The sequence below is a fragment of the Haliotis rufescens genome, unplaced genomic scaffold (genome assembly GCF_023055435.1).
Source record: "Haliotis rufescens isolate VD_foot unplaced genomic scaffold, xgHalRufe1.0.p SCAF_15, whole genome shotgun sequence".
In the NCBI taxonomy this organism is placed as follows: Eukaryota; Metazoa; Mollusca; class Gastropoda; order Lepetellida; family Haliotidae; genus Haliotis; species Haliotis rufescens.
The window spans coordinates 31,212,911-31,227,121 of NW_025963835.1; the positions used below are offsets into that span (position 1 = coordinate 31,212,911).

General features: G+C 40.8%; 1 long non-coding RNA gene across 1 annotated transcript; it reads right to left on the minus strand.

Moving 5' to 3' along the window:
* Positions 1-242: 242 nt before the first annotated feature.
* Positions 243-11,815, minus strand: LOC124132090. The gene is made up of 3 exons (XR_006860755.2): positions 11,735-11,815; positions 2,300-2,435; positions 243-362 (listed from the first exon to the last, which is right to left on the minus strand). It is a non-coding gene; the product is annotated as an uncharacterized LOC124132090 (long non-coding RNA).
* Between the last annotated feature and the right edge of the window lie 2,396 nt (positions 11,816-14,211).

Consider the following 14,211-nt stretch of genomic DNA (forward strand, 5'->3'; position numbering starts at 1 on the left):
TACACAATAGCTTTAGATAAATCTATTTTTTTAAATATTTTTACACAGACTCCATTGTCTACAACCAGCCGTCATATTGCGGGAATATTGAGAGTACGGCTTTACGCAACACACACAAAAACAAAAACGAACAATTTGATAAAATGCCGTACAGCGTTCTGAGCTATATTGTACAGAGAAACCCTACACATTCTTAGCGTTGGATTATCACAGCGAGTTCGAAATTACAACGAACGACGAACTTGACGTTTTGTTCAAAAACTGTATTTTTAAAATCTTGTCATCGTATAAGTCAGTGCCTGTGAAGTACTATTGTGGACGTCTATCCCACGGTGCCTTGGTTCCCGAAGAGTAGGTCTTGCCTGCAACAGCGAAAGACATTTCTTAAAGAGTACAAAGTTTTATTCAATTAATAAGACACTTTTGACACCAATGATGCTCTGTGGATTAAAACTCTTTGCCATGATGCGGGTTTGCGCACACTACATTCCTCCATCATCCGTGACGACATACGGCGCCTTTGCTGTGTAATCGTTACGCGTGTCTAAGTTTAGTCAGGTAATATAATGAAGTCGTGTATAACATACGAAAGTCAAATGAGCCCTGCTCAATGCGTGGACTTCATGCTAACCCTACCGTGACCTGATATCGCAGGCTTCTCACGGTGATATCCCGTTCGCGGAGCTCTCTGTACTATCGACCCTTGAAGATCCGGGTTAGAAAAGGTCTTCAGGATCGCTGACTTGGTTGATGCATGTCATCGATTCCAATTGTGTGGATCGATGCTCATGATATTAATCACTGCATTGTTTGGTCCAGACTCGATTATTTACAGACCGCCGTCATATAGCTGGAATATTGCTGAGTGCGGCGTTAAACAACAAACCAACCAAACAAATCTCTATACTATCGCTGCAACCAGTCACAGCTCCCCACTCTGATAGGAGACCACAACCCATCTTCCCGAGGCAAGGGAGTTAACTGACTTTAAAAGTCCAGTGGATTTTATAGTCAGTTAACTCACTTGCCCCCGGAAGATGACCACAACCATGCTTGGAGTTGAACTCGCAACCGAATGACTGTTATGTTTACAAACAAGTGATGACTGTCGTGACGCCGAATACTCTTACCCATTCTAAATCATCCTCTTTGTCAATTTGAATTTCTGTTTCATTACAGCTACCATGTAATTGAGATAGTAAGAATGTGAGGGAGAAGTTTGTCGATTTTTCGTTCGTCTGCAATCACGAACTAATCCGATCAAACGCACAAAAATGTAATTACATCTGTGAAATATGGTCAGTCGTAAACCTTTTCAAAAGTAACTGTAATGGCATTTCCAAAGACATAAACAAATGTATGAACGTTACTGCATTTTGGGTTAGAGGGCAAATTTCAAGATTCTTATTATGGCCGCGCCCACACTGGTGATACCGAGAGCATAACGAAGGTATCACGCGTTGGGAAGGAGCTTGTTGATATCGAAGTAGTGTGTAGAACCGATGGATTTTGCACACGTTGCAAGAGAAATAGTTCCGATGTAATCTGAGCGCCCATTGGTTAGAGCTCTCTCTGGAACCCATTCGTCACCACTCGCCCCTTTCCGTAACCTGCAAGAAGATCGGCTTGTCCCGGAATAACACGAGTTGGTCACGACTGGCTGGAACCATGCAGGCCGTAGTTTGATTCGTTGGCTAAAAATAGCGACTACATCACAAAGCGGGGAATGTAGTCACGGGGAATTGAGGAACGCAGAGTATATAAACCGTGAATTATTGACGATGATTAGGACTAAAATAATTTACGAATTGTAAAGGACAGATTTCTACGAAATCTACACCGGAAATTTGAGATGGAAGTTACTTTCAATGAACATATAATGTGTGTAGCGAGACCCCGTTAGTCCGGACACTGCACATACCGGCCAACTTCAGTTAGGGAATGTTGTCATATACACATGACAATAGTGATTCAGTAATCCTGGTTTAATCAGGGCGATCTCTCAGTGGGAATCTTATTCAGTGACCCAGCCTATCACGAGAGGCGACTAACGGGATCGGGTGGTCAGGCTGGCTGACTTGGTTGATGCATGTCATCGTATTCCAATCGCATAGATCGATGCTCATGATGTCAATCAGTGGATTGTCTGGTCCAGAATCGATTATTTACAGACCGCCGTCATATAGCTGGGATACTGCTTCGTGTGGCGTTAAACAACAAACAAACAAAATAATTGGAACCGTTCGGATTAACGAGGTTTAAGTGTATCTCTGATCATGATTTTCTATCATGCTCTTACCAGTGTCCAAGACAATATGTCCGGCAGTGTTCGTTAATCTCCGCCGTAGCATGGTTCGGCCATGTTGCGTTTTGGTCATCCAAACATTTCATCTCGCAGACTTGGAAAGGCGTGATCAGCTGGCACAAAACAGGAGCTGTGGACAGTGTTTTTTTAGTTAGTTTATTTGTGAGATATTCCACCAATATCCAGAAATGGGCTTCACAAATTGTACATGTAAGGAACCCACCCCAGGCCTCTGACGTGTCGAGCGACTTCGGAAACCACGAGGCTACTTCCCCGGCCTGTTAATTTGTGAGGCTGAGGCTGATAGAAAGCAACATTGAATATATGTTCGTCATAGTCGCCGTCTCAGTTTAACACATTTGTTTCTCAATAAAGATTTAGATGTTAGGATACCTTCTTACCTGAAAATAACTTGCAAAACTGTGCTGTGCGATCTGACAAAGCTCGGTAAAAGGTAAGAATTCAAAATATTGTTTATAATATACACATGCACAAAAGTTAAGCGCCACCATACTCATAGTCTCTTGATTTCACGTGTGGGAATCAGAAATACGAAATATGATGATGTATGACTGAATTAGGCTTCCATAGTTTCATGAGCCCAAATTTGTCCAGATACCACAAGGAAAGCGTGCTTTACGTGTTGCTGCAGTTCCACTACCCTATAAATAGTAAAATTCAAGTTTCAGACACGTGGTTGCATTTTGCTCCTGTGTGAGATTCCCCTTCCAATAGAAAATTGAAAATCAGCCATGGTGAGGAGAAAGTTAACGAACGCTGAAAGATGGCAAGTGATAGGCATGAAAAATGCTGGCATGTCATGCAGGGCCATTGCAAGACAAATGGGTCGTCATCACAGTGTTATCACTCGTTTGATTGTCAAACATGGTCAAACCAATGATGTCAATGACAGGCATAGGTCTGGTAGGCCAAGAAAGACCTCTAACAGAGAGGATAGACGTCTTTTCAGGATAGTCAGACGAAATCCATTTGCCACTTCAACAGATTTAAGACTGCAGTGGATTACCCATCAGAGACTCTCGACGATGACCGTAAGGCGTCGGTTATAACGCCAGAAGACCAGTAAAACGTCCTCAACTGACTGAGAGGCACATGCGGAATCGTCTGATATGGTGTCGTGCCCGTAGTCGATGGAACTTGGCCAACTGGAGAAGGATCCATTGGTCTGACGAGTGTCGAATGCTGCTACGAACTGTTGAAGACCTTAGCATGTGGCATGTGGCGGGGGTCTTCATACAAGACCTGTTTACATGGACGACAATACTAGACCACACAGATCTCGAACAGTTTGGGCTTATTTGCGTCAAGAAGCTATTGCCACTCTTCCTTGGCCGGGCTGTAGTCCGGATCTTAATCCGACTGAGCATCTCTGGGACATTCTTGGCCGGAAAATAAGACATCGTGATCCCCCAGTTCAAAATCTCGCTGGACTTGAAGCCGCACTTCATGAAGAATGGATCCGTTTGCCTCAGAGAAGCATTCAACGACTTGTAATGAGTATGAGGCGTAGGGTTGAAGCTGTGGTCAATGTCCGTGGATCATACACACGTTACTGCCGTTTCTGTCTTGCAATAGACTCTGCACTCCCTTGGGTGTCTATGTGACACCTGATATGGTCTGCTGATATCATGACAGTTACATGACAAAAAAAAAGTTTTTCAATGTTTTCTTATCCTTCAATTTCTGGTCTTCGGTAAAATTCCTTTCTGCTCATATTCTTTTGGAACACAAGATAAACTTGCTTTGGGACAACTTTTGCATCACATGAGGTTTACATATACGGCTTATAACAATCGTACATCTCGTTATGATAGTCATCATTAAGTGCCAAAAGAAACAGTTCATAAATATGGTGGGTGGCGCTTAACATTTGTTCATGTGTATTTATTATCCATAAGGAAATATCAAAATTGATCTTTAAATAGCAATGAATGATTTCAATAAGAAATAAATTTGTTGTAGTTATTCTCATTCGGGAAGCAAATAAAAAGGACAATAAAATAATGTTATGCCGCCTTGTCTTATTCGGATGTAAATAAATCGGCTGAGTCGGCATCAACGAAGTTGGCTGTCATAAAATCGGATGGAACCAAGTCGAAATACGAAATAGGGTGTAAACAAAGCGACAAAACTGTTTCCATAATCATGAAGAAATATCTGCTAAAGCAGAATCCATTGTACGATTCCAGTTAGTGGTGATACCAGGTGTTCGCGAAAAGGTGCGCGTATCACAAACACATGCAAAGGCCAGTCAATTGAAACAGATCGGCGGCTTTTATTTCTAGTCCATGTGGGTAAATCAGTGGATGGGGATTTCTGACAATAATTGAACGTCGATACCCTTATCAGCTCATCGATATACCTGAGTTACACTTCTTGGCCAAATTCCCGTGTGATCTTTTCGGAGTCGGACAACGAGTTTTGATAACGAGATCGGATGTTAAGAAGTCGGGTGCAACTAAATCGGGTACAACTAAATCGAGTGCAAAAAGGATGGTTGTAAGGAACTCGGTTTTAGCGAAGTGTCGAGTGTAGCGAAATGGAGTCTAAAAGAGTCCACTCTAATGACGTCGGTTGTAAAGAAGTTGGGTGTAACGAAGACGGTTGTAAAGAAGTTGGGTGTAACGAAGACGGTTGTAAAGAAGTTGGGTGTAAAGAAGACGGTTGTAAAGAAGTTGGGTGTAACAAGGACGGTTGTAAAGAAGTTGGGTGTAACGAAGACGGTTTTAAAGAAGTTGGGTGTAACGAAGACGGCTGTAAAGAAGTTGGGTGTAACAAAGATGGTTGTAAAGACGTTGGGTGTAACGAAGACGATTGTAAAGAAGTTGGGTGTAACGAAGACGGCTGTAAAGAAGTTGGGTGTAACGAAGACGGTTGTAAAGAAGTCGGTTGTAAAGAAGTTGGGTGTAACGAAGACGGTTTTAAAGACGTTGGGTGTAACGAAGACGATTGTAAAGAAGTTGGGTGTAACGAAGACGGCTGTAAAGAAGTTGGGTGTAACGAAGACGGTTGTAAAGAAGTCGGTTGTAAAGAAGTTGGGTGTAACGAAGACGGCTGTAAAGAAGTTGGGTGTAACGAAGACAGTTGTAAAGAAGTTGGGTGTAACGAAGACGGTTGTAAAGAAGTTGGGTGTAACAAAGACGGTTGTAAAGAAGTTGGGTGTTACGAAGACGGTTGTAAAAAGGCGGTTGTAAAGAAGTTGGGTGTAACGAAGGCGGCTGTAAAGAAGTTGGGTGTAACGAAGACGGTTGTAAAGAAGTCGGTTGTAAAGAAGACGGTTGTAAAGAAGTTGGGTGTAACAAGACGGTTGTAAAGAAATTGGGTGTAATGAAGACGGCTGTAAAGAAGTTGGGTGTAAAGAAGTTTGGTGTAACGAAGACGATTGTAAAGAAGTTGGTTGTAACGAAGACGGTTGTAAAGAAGTCGGTTGTAAAGAAGTTGGGTGTAATGAAGACGGCTGTAAAGAAGTTGGGTGTAACGAAGACGGTTGTAAAGAAGTTGGGTGTAACGAAGATGGTTGTAAAGAAGTTGGGTGTAACGAAGACGGTTTTAAAGAAGTTGGGTGTAACGAAGACGGCTGTAAAGAAGTTGGGTGTAACAAAGATGGTTGTAAAGAAGTTGGGTGTAACGAAGACGATTGTAAAGAAGTTGGGTGTAACGAAGACGGCTGTAAAGAAGTCGGTTGTAAAGAAGACGGTTGTAAAGAAGTTGGGTGTAACGAAGACGGTTGTAAAGAATTTGGGTGTAACGAAGACGGTTGTAAAGAAGTTGGGTGTAACGAAGACGGTTTTAAAGAAGTTGGGTGTAACGAAGACGGCTGTAAAGAAGTTGGGTGTAACGAAGACGGCTGTAAAGAAGTTGGGTGTAACGAAGACGTTGTAAAGAAGTTGGGTGTAACGAAGACGGTTGTAAAGAAGTTGGGTGTAACGAAGACGGTTTTAAAGAAGTTGGGTGTAACGAAGACGGTTGTAAAGAAGTTGGGTGTAAAGAAGACGGTTGTAAAGAAGTTGGGTGTAACAAAGACGGTTGTAAAGAAGTTGGGTGTTACGAAGACGGTTGTAAAGAAGTCGGTTGTAAAGAAGTTGGGTGTAACGAAGGCGGCTGTAAAGAAGTTGGGTGTAACGAAGACGGTTGTAAAGAAGTTAGGTGTAAAGAAGACGGTTGTAAAGAAGTTGGGTGTAACAAGACGGTTGTAAAGAAATTGGGTGTAACTAAGACGGCTGTAAAGAAGTTTGGTGTAAAGAAGTTTGGTGTAACGAAGATGGTTGTAAAGAAGTTGGGTGTAACGAAGACGGTTTTAAAGAAGTTGGGTGTAACGAAGACGGTTGTAAAGAAGTTGGGTGTATCAAGACGGTTGTAAAGAAATTGGGTGTAATGAAGCCGGCTGTAAAGAAGTTTGGTGTAAAGAAGTTTGGTGTAAAGAAGACGGTTGTAAAGAAGTTGGTTGTAACGAATACGGTTGTAAAGAAGTCGGTTGTAAAGAAGTTGGGTGTAATGAAGACGGCTGTAAAGAAGTTGGGTGTAACGAAGACGGTTTTAAAGAAATTGGGTGTAACGAAGACGGCTGTAAAGAAGTTGGGTGTAACAAAGATGGTTGTAAAGAAGTTGGGTGTAACGAAGACGATTGTAAAGAAGTTGGGTGTAACGAAGACGGCTGTAAAGAAGTTGGGTGTAAAGAAGACGGTTGTAAAGAAGTTGGGTGTAACAAAGATGGTTGTAAAGAAGTTGGGTGTAACAAAGATGGTTGTAAAGAAGTTGGGTGTAACAAAGATGGTTGTAAAGAAGTTGGGTGTAACAAAGACGGTTGTAAAGAAGTTGGGTGTAACAAGACGGTTGTAAAGAAATTGGGTGTAATGAAGACAGCTGTAAAGAAGTTGGGTGTAAAGAAGTTTGGTGTAACGAAGACGATTGTAAAGAAGTTGGTTGTAACGAAGACGGTTGTAAAGAAGTCGGTTGTAAAGAAGTTGGGTGTAATGAAGACGGCTGTAAAGAAGTTGGGTGTAACGAAGACGGGTGTAAAGAATTTGGGTGTAATGAAGATGGTTGTAAAGAAGTTGGGTGTAACGAAGACGGTTTTAAAGAAGTTGGGTGTAACGAAGACGGCTGTAAAGAAGTTGGGTGTAACAAAGATGGTTGTAAAGAAGTTGGGTGTAACGAAGACGATTGTAAAGAAGTTGGGTGTAACGAAGACGGCTGTAAAGAAGTCGGTTGTCAAGAAGACGGTTGTAAAGAAGTTGGTTGTAACGAAGACGGTTGTAAAGAATTTGGGTGTAACGAAGACGGTTGTAAAGAAGTTGGGTGTAACGAAGACGGTTTTAAAGAAGTTGGGTGTAACGAAGACGGCTGTAAAGAAGTTGGGCGTAACGAAGACGGTTGTAAAGAAGTTGGGTGTAACGAAGACGGTTGTAAAGAAGTTGGGTGTAACGAAGACGGTTTTAAAGAAGTTGGGTGTAACGAAGACGATTGTAAAGAAGTTGGGTGTAAAGAAGACGGTTGTAAAGAAGTTGGGTGTAACAAAGACGGTTGTAAAGAATTTGGGTGTTACGAAGACGGTTGTAAAGAAGTCGGTTGTAAAGAAGTTGGGTGTAACGAAGGCGGCTGTAAAGAAGTTGGGTGTAACGAAGACGGTTGTAAAGAAGTTAGGTGTAAAGAAGACGGTTGTAAAGAAGTTGGGTGTAACGAAGACGATTGTAAAATAGTTGGGTGTAACGAAGACGGCTGTAAAGAAGTTGGGTGTAAAGAAGACGGTTGTAAAGAAGTTGGGTGTAACAAAGATGGTTGTAAAGAAGTTGGGTGTAACAAAGATGGTTGTAAAGAAGTTGGGTGTAACGAAGACGGTTGTAAAGAAGTTGGGTGTAACGAAGACGGTTGTAAAGAAGTTGGGTGTAACGAAGACAGTTGTAAAGAAGTCGGTTGTAACGAAGACGGTTGTAAAGAAGTTCGGTGTAACGAAGACGGCTGTAAAGAAGTTGGGTGTAACAAAGATGGTTTTAAAGAAGTTGGGTGTAAAGAAGACGGTTGTAAAGAAGTTGGGTGTAACAAAGATGGTTGTAAAGAAGTTGGGTGTAACAAAGATGGTTGTAAAGAAGTTGGGTGTAACAAAGACGGTTGTAAAGAAGTTGGGTGTAACGAAGACGGTTGTAAAGAAGTTGGGTGTAACGAAGACAGTTGTAAAGAAGTCGGTTGTAACGAAGACGGTTGTAAAGAAGTTGGGTGTAACAAGACGGTTGTAAAGAAATTGGGTGTAATGAAGACAGCTGTAAAGAAGTTGGGTGTAAAGAAGTTTGGTGTAACGAAGACGATTGTAAAGAAGTTGGTTGTAACGAAGACGGTTGTAAAGAAGTCGGTTGTAAAGAAGTTGGGTGTAATGAAGACGGCTGTAAAGAAGTTGGGTGTAACGAAGACGGGTGTAAAGAATTTGGGTGTAACGAAGATGGTTGTAAAGAAGTTGGGTGTAACGAAGACGGTTTTAAAGAAGTTGGGTGTAACGAAGACGGCTGTAAAGAAGTTGGGTGTAACAAAGATGGTTGTAAAGAAGTTGGGTGTAACGAAGACGATTGTAAAGAAGTTGGGTGTAACGAAGACGGCTGTAAAGAAGTCGGTTGTAAAGAAGACGGTTGTAAAGAAGTTGGGTGTAACGAAGACGGTTGTAAAGAATTTGGGTGTAACCAAGACGGTTGTAAAGAAGTTGGGTGTAACGAAGACGGTTTTAAAGAAGTTGGGTGTAACGAAGACGGCTGTAAAGAAGTTGGGTGTAACGAAGACGGTTTTAAAGAAGTTGGGTGTAACGAAGACGGTTGTAAAGAAGTTGGGTGTAACGAAGACGGTTTTAAAGAAGTTGGGTGTAACGAAGACGATTGTAAAGAAGTTGGGTGTAAAGAAGACGGTTGTAAAGAAGTTGGGTGTAACAAAGACGGTTGTAAAGAATTTGGGTGTTACGAAGACGGTTGTAAAGAAGTCGGTTGTAAAGAAGTTGGGTGTAACGAAGGCGGCTGTAAAGAAGTTGGGTGTAACGAAGACGGTTGTAAAGAAGTTAGGTGTAAAGAAGACGGTTGTAAAGAAGTTGGGTGTAACGAAGACGATTGTAAAATAGTTGGGTGTAACGAAGACGGCTGTAAAGAAGTTGGGTGTAAAGAAGACGGTTGTAAAGAAGTTGGGTGTAACAAAGATGGTTGTAAAGAAGTTGGGTGTAACAAAGATGGTTGTAAAGAAGTTGGGTGTAACGAAGACGGTTGTAAAGAAGTTGGGTGTAACGAAGACGGTTGTAAAGAAGTTGGGTGTAACGAAGACAGTTGTAAAGAAGTCGGTTGTAACGAAGACGGTTGTAAAGAAGTTCGGTGTAACGAAGACGGCTGTAAAGAAGTTGGGTGTAACAAAGATGGTTTTAAAGAAGTTGGGTGTAACAAAGACGGTTGTAAAAAAGTTGGGTGTAACGAAGACGACTGTAAAGAAGTTGGGTGTAACGAAGACGGCTGGAAAGAAATTGGGTGTTACGAAGACGGTTGTAAAGAAGTTGGATGTAACGAAGACGGTTGTAAAGAAGTTGGGTGTAACGAAGACGGTTGTAAAGAAGTCGGTTGTAAAGAAGTTAGGTGCAACGAAGACGGTTGGTAGGGAGTCAGATAGTCGAATGTACGATGTAATGTCAGGTGGGATAAAACCAAATAATTACGTCAGATAGTCGGATGTTAGAAAAACGGAAATGTAACGACGTCAGATACTCGGATGATACGAAGATAGGTGTAACGAAATAGGGTGTAATGACGTCAGGTAGTCAGATGTAACGAAGCCGGTGTGTAACAGAAATTAACGTCAGGTAGTCAGATGTAACGAAGCCGGTGTGTAACAAATTAACGTCAGGTAGTCAGATGTAACGAAGCCGGTGTGTAACAAATTAACGTCAGGTAGTCAGATGTAACGAAGACAGGTGTAACAAATTAACGTCAGGTAGTCAGATGTAACGAAGCCGGTGTGTAACAAATTAATGTCAGGTAGTCAGATGTAACGAAGCCGGTGTGTAACAAATTAACGTCAGGTAGTCAGATGTAACGAAGCCGGTGTGTAACAAATTAACGTCAAGAGTCAGATGTAACGAAGCCGGTGTGTAACAAATTAACGTCAAGTAGTCAGATGTAACGAAGCCGGTGTGTAACAAATTAATGTCAGGTAGTCAGATCTAACGAAGCCGGTGTGTAACAAATTAACGTCAAGTAGTCAGATGTAACGAAGCCGGTGTGTAACAAATTAACGTCAAGTAGTCAGATGTAACGAAGCCGGTGTGTAACAAATTAACGTCAGGTAGTCAGATGTAACGAAGCCGGTGTGTAACAAATTAACGTCAGGTAGTCAGATGTAACGAAGCCGGTGTGTAACAAATTAACGTCAGGTAGTCAGATGTAACGAAGCCGGTGTGTAACAAATTAACGTCAGGTAGTCAGATGTAACGAAGCCGGTGTGTAACAAATTAATGTCAGGTAGTCAGATGTAACGAAGCCGGTGTGTAACAAATTAATGTCAGGTAGTCAGATGTAACGAAGACAGGTGTAACAAATTAATGTCAGGTAGTCAGATGTAACGAAAACAGGTGTAACGTCAGACAGTCGCCATGTTCCTCCGTGACGTAGAAATGAAAGCAGTCTGTAATACAAGGCACAAGGTCATACAAATATATATTCCAACAGTCCGTTCCTGTCAGTCTTTTCATAATTCTTTCGGCAATTGCGTATTTACGTCCCAAACGGTATATATGAAAAGTGCTGTGACTTCCAACACGTCGCCATTGTTAAAATGGCTTCTCTACTACACATGTACCTTCACACAAAAATGAATAAAAGATATACTAAAATAAAATAGTGTGCAGATTAACACAACCGATGTATATTGATATTCTCAACATGCTGTTCATTACTTGCGACTCAAACAAAAGTTAATTTACACTCGATTGTTACATATAACTATAGTCATAATGTCATGTCCCGATTGTTACATATAAATATAGTTATTATGTCAAGTCCCGACTGTTTCATATAACTATAGTCATAAAGTCAAGACCCGATTGTTTCATATAACTATAGTCATTATGTCATGTCCCGATTGTTTATATAACTATAGTCATAATGTCATGTCCCGATTATTTCATATAATTATAGTTATTATGTCATGTCACGATTGTTTCATATGACAACAGTTAATCTGTCAATGTCCGATTTTTTCGTATGACTATCACATGAACATGACAGATTAACTCTAGGCATATGAAAAAATCGGGTGTTCTTCTACATCTTTTGAGTAGTATATTTTTGTTTGAAAACGAATGTATCATTCTGAAAGGATGTTTTTAAGAGCGGCTTCATCTATAACGACTTTCACAATGTTGTCTTTAAGCATGAATATAATCAATTAACTGACCTGCGAGTATGCAGACAAAGAGAAAGGCAGCAAGACGACCCATTCTGACAAGTGTTCCTGCTAATCTGACACAATAACACGAAGTCAGCTGCTCGTACAGAGATAAGCATCAAGATACCGTAGTTCTGGCATTAATGGCGCCAAGTGTCACTGCCTTTGTGTTTCTATGCTCGGATTATAACTAGCATATTGTTTATTTTACAATTTATAACTTGTGAAACTTACACAGTCGTCTGAATATAAACGCGTTTTGTTATATAATTGTATAACATTATAGAACCATTGAAAAGGGTCAAGAGAGAATTATATTCAGTAGGTATTCCAGGTTAATGTGTGAATAACCTATATTTGTAATTGAGAATTGTGTGTTATTCATAAGGGCTCGTTATAAAATATACGTGCCTGACTTAGAAACTAGATTGCCTGAGTATATAAAAAGGATAGTGTGTAGTATACATGATGCATAATACGGATATAGCATTCAGAAGTGCACCTTAATTATTGGATATAATTATCTATAACATATGGCATCAAGTATTATTGGAATTTCATCCTCGATTTTCAAGTGTATATTATCTCCACTGTCTTACGCACTTGCTACCACAACTGCGTTTTAGAAATGACGTCACATCTCCATGTCTCTCAGCTTCTTCCCACAGATTAATTCTCGCACATGAGTGCAATTTGATTGGCGACCTATTTTTAGCGTTGTGGCATCCTACTATCGAATCGAAAAGTAGGTGTGGTCGGGAATGGATGCAGGGTGTATACATACAACCTTGCGATATGATACATTTGGTAATAAAGGGATGGTGTTACTTCTAACACACTTCGGTTACACGTACATTTCAGTCACAGATAAAGGAGGACTTAGATTTAATAAATCACTGGCAGTGGATATTCAAATCTTTCAGTGAAATAAAACCTCCATCTCTTCCGATGACGATACCCTGATATGAATAATGAAAATATCTTTTTTTAAAGGGACCCCCTTGCATAATACCGTGTTTGAAATACGCATAATGACGGAAAGCGTACGTAAAATCTCCAATAACTTGGTTCTTGCATTGCAAGTGGGATACAAATTAGGAGTTTGTTTATGTTGTACATTACGGTACAAACACCTGCTCACGCTCACACTCACCTCGCCTATATAACAGTATACTGTCTGCTGTGCCCTTTGACCGGTATTATCATATGGATATAATTACGGGATATTTCACTTTAATATCACACAGTAGTTCTTTTTAACCTTTGTCTTTTATTGCATTTTTAATGTATATTGGCGATGTATACTAAGTGCATAACATATACTGCCGGGCAAAAGAAAGTATACACTTGACATTTGGATTTGAGACCAAAACATTACAAACGCCGAAATACTGCAAACTTAAGAGTTGAGTGGTCCGAGTTGTCTGAATGTCTGAGGGTATGTATGAGGTTAATACAAGAGAGGTATGACGAAACGTGCCCCCAGAGTCATGGTGACGTCGTGTGGGTGTTTTGTAATGTCTGTTCACGTGAGTGCGGGCCTGTTACAGCTATGTTTCTGTTGTTGTACAAATTAGACAAACAATAAACATATTTTTCTTTTTCTGGATAGACTCTGGATAAAGAAACTCTGGATAGACTCTGGAAAGACTGAATAAACTCTGGATAGACTCTGGATATACTCCGGATAGACTCTGGATAGATTCTGGATAGAGTCTGGATAAATAACCTCTGGATAAACTCTGGATAGACTCTGGATAGATTCTGGATAGACTCTGGATAAACTCTGGATAGACTCCGGATAGATTCTGGATAGACTCTGGATAAACTCCGGATAGACTCTGGATAGATTCTGGATAAACTTTGGATAGACTCTGGATATACTCTGGATAGACTCTGGATATACTCCGGATAGACTCTGGATAGACTCTGGATAGACTCCGGATATACTCTGGATAGACTCTGGATAAACTTTAGATAGACTTTGGATAGACTCCGGTAGACTCTGGATAGACTCTGGATAGACTCTGGATATACTCCGGATAGACTCTGGATAGACTCTGGATAGATTCTGGATAGACTCTGGATAAACTCCGGATAGACTCTGGATAGATTCTGGATAAACTTTGGATAGACTCTGGATATACTCTGGATAGACTCTGGATATACTCCGGATAGACTCTGGATAGACTCTGGATAGACTCCGGATATACTCTGGATAGACTCTGGATAAACTTTAGATAGACTTTGGATAGACTCCGGTAGACTCTGGATAGACTCTGGATAGACTCTGGATATACTCCGGATAGACTCTGGATAGACTCTGGATAGATTCTTGATAAACTCCGGATAGACTCTGGATAAACTTTGGATAGACTCCGATCTGTAATTTTTTATATATTTGTTTTACGCCGTACTCAGCAATATTCCAGCTATATGACGGCGATCTGTAAATAATCGAGTCTGGACCAGACAATCCAGTGATT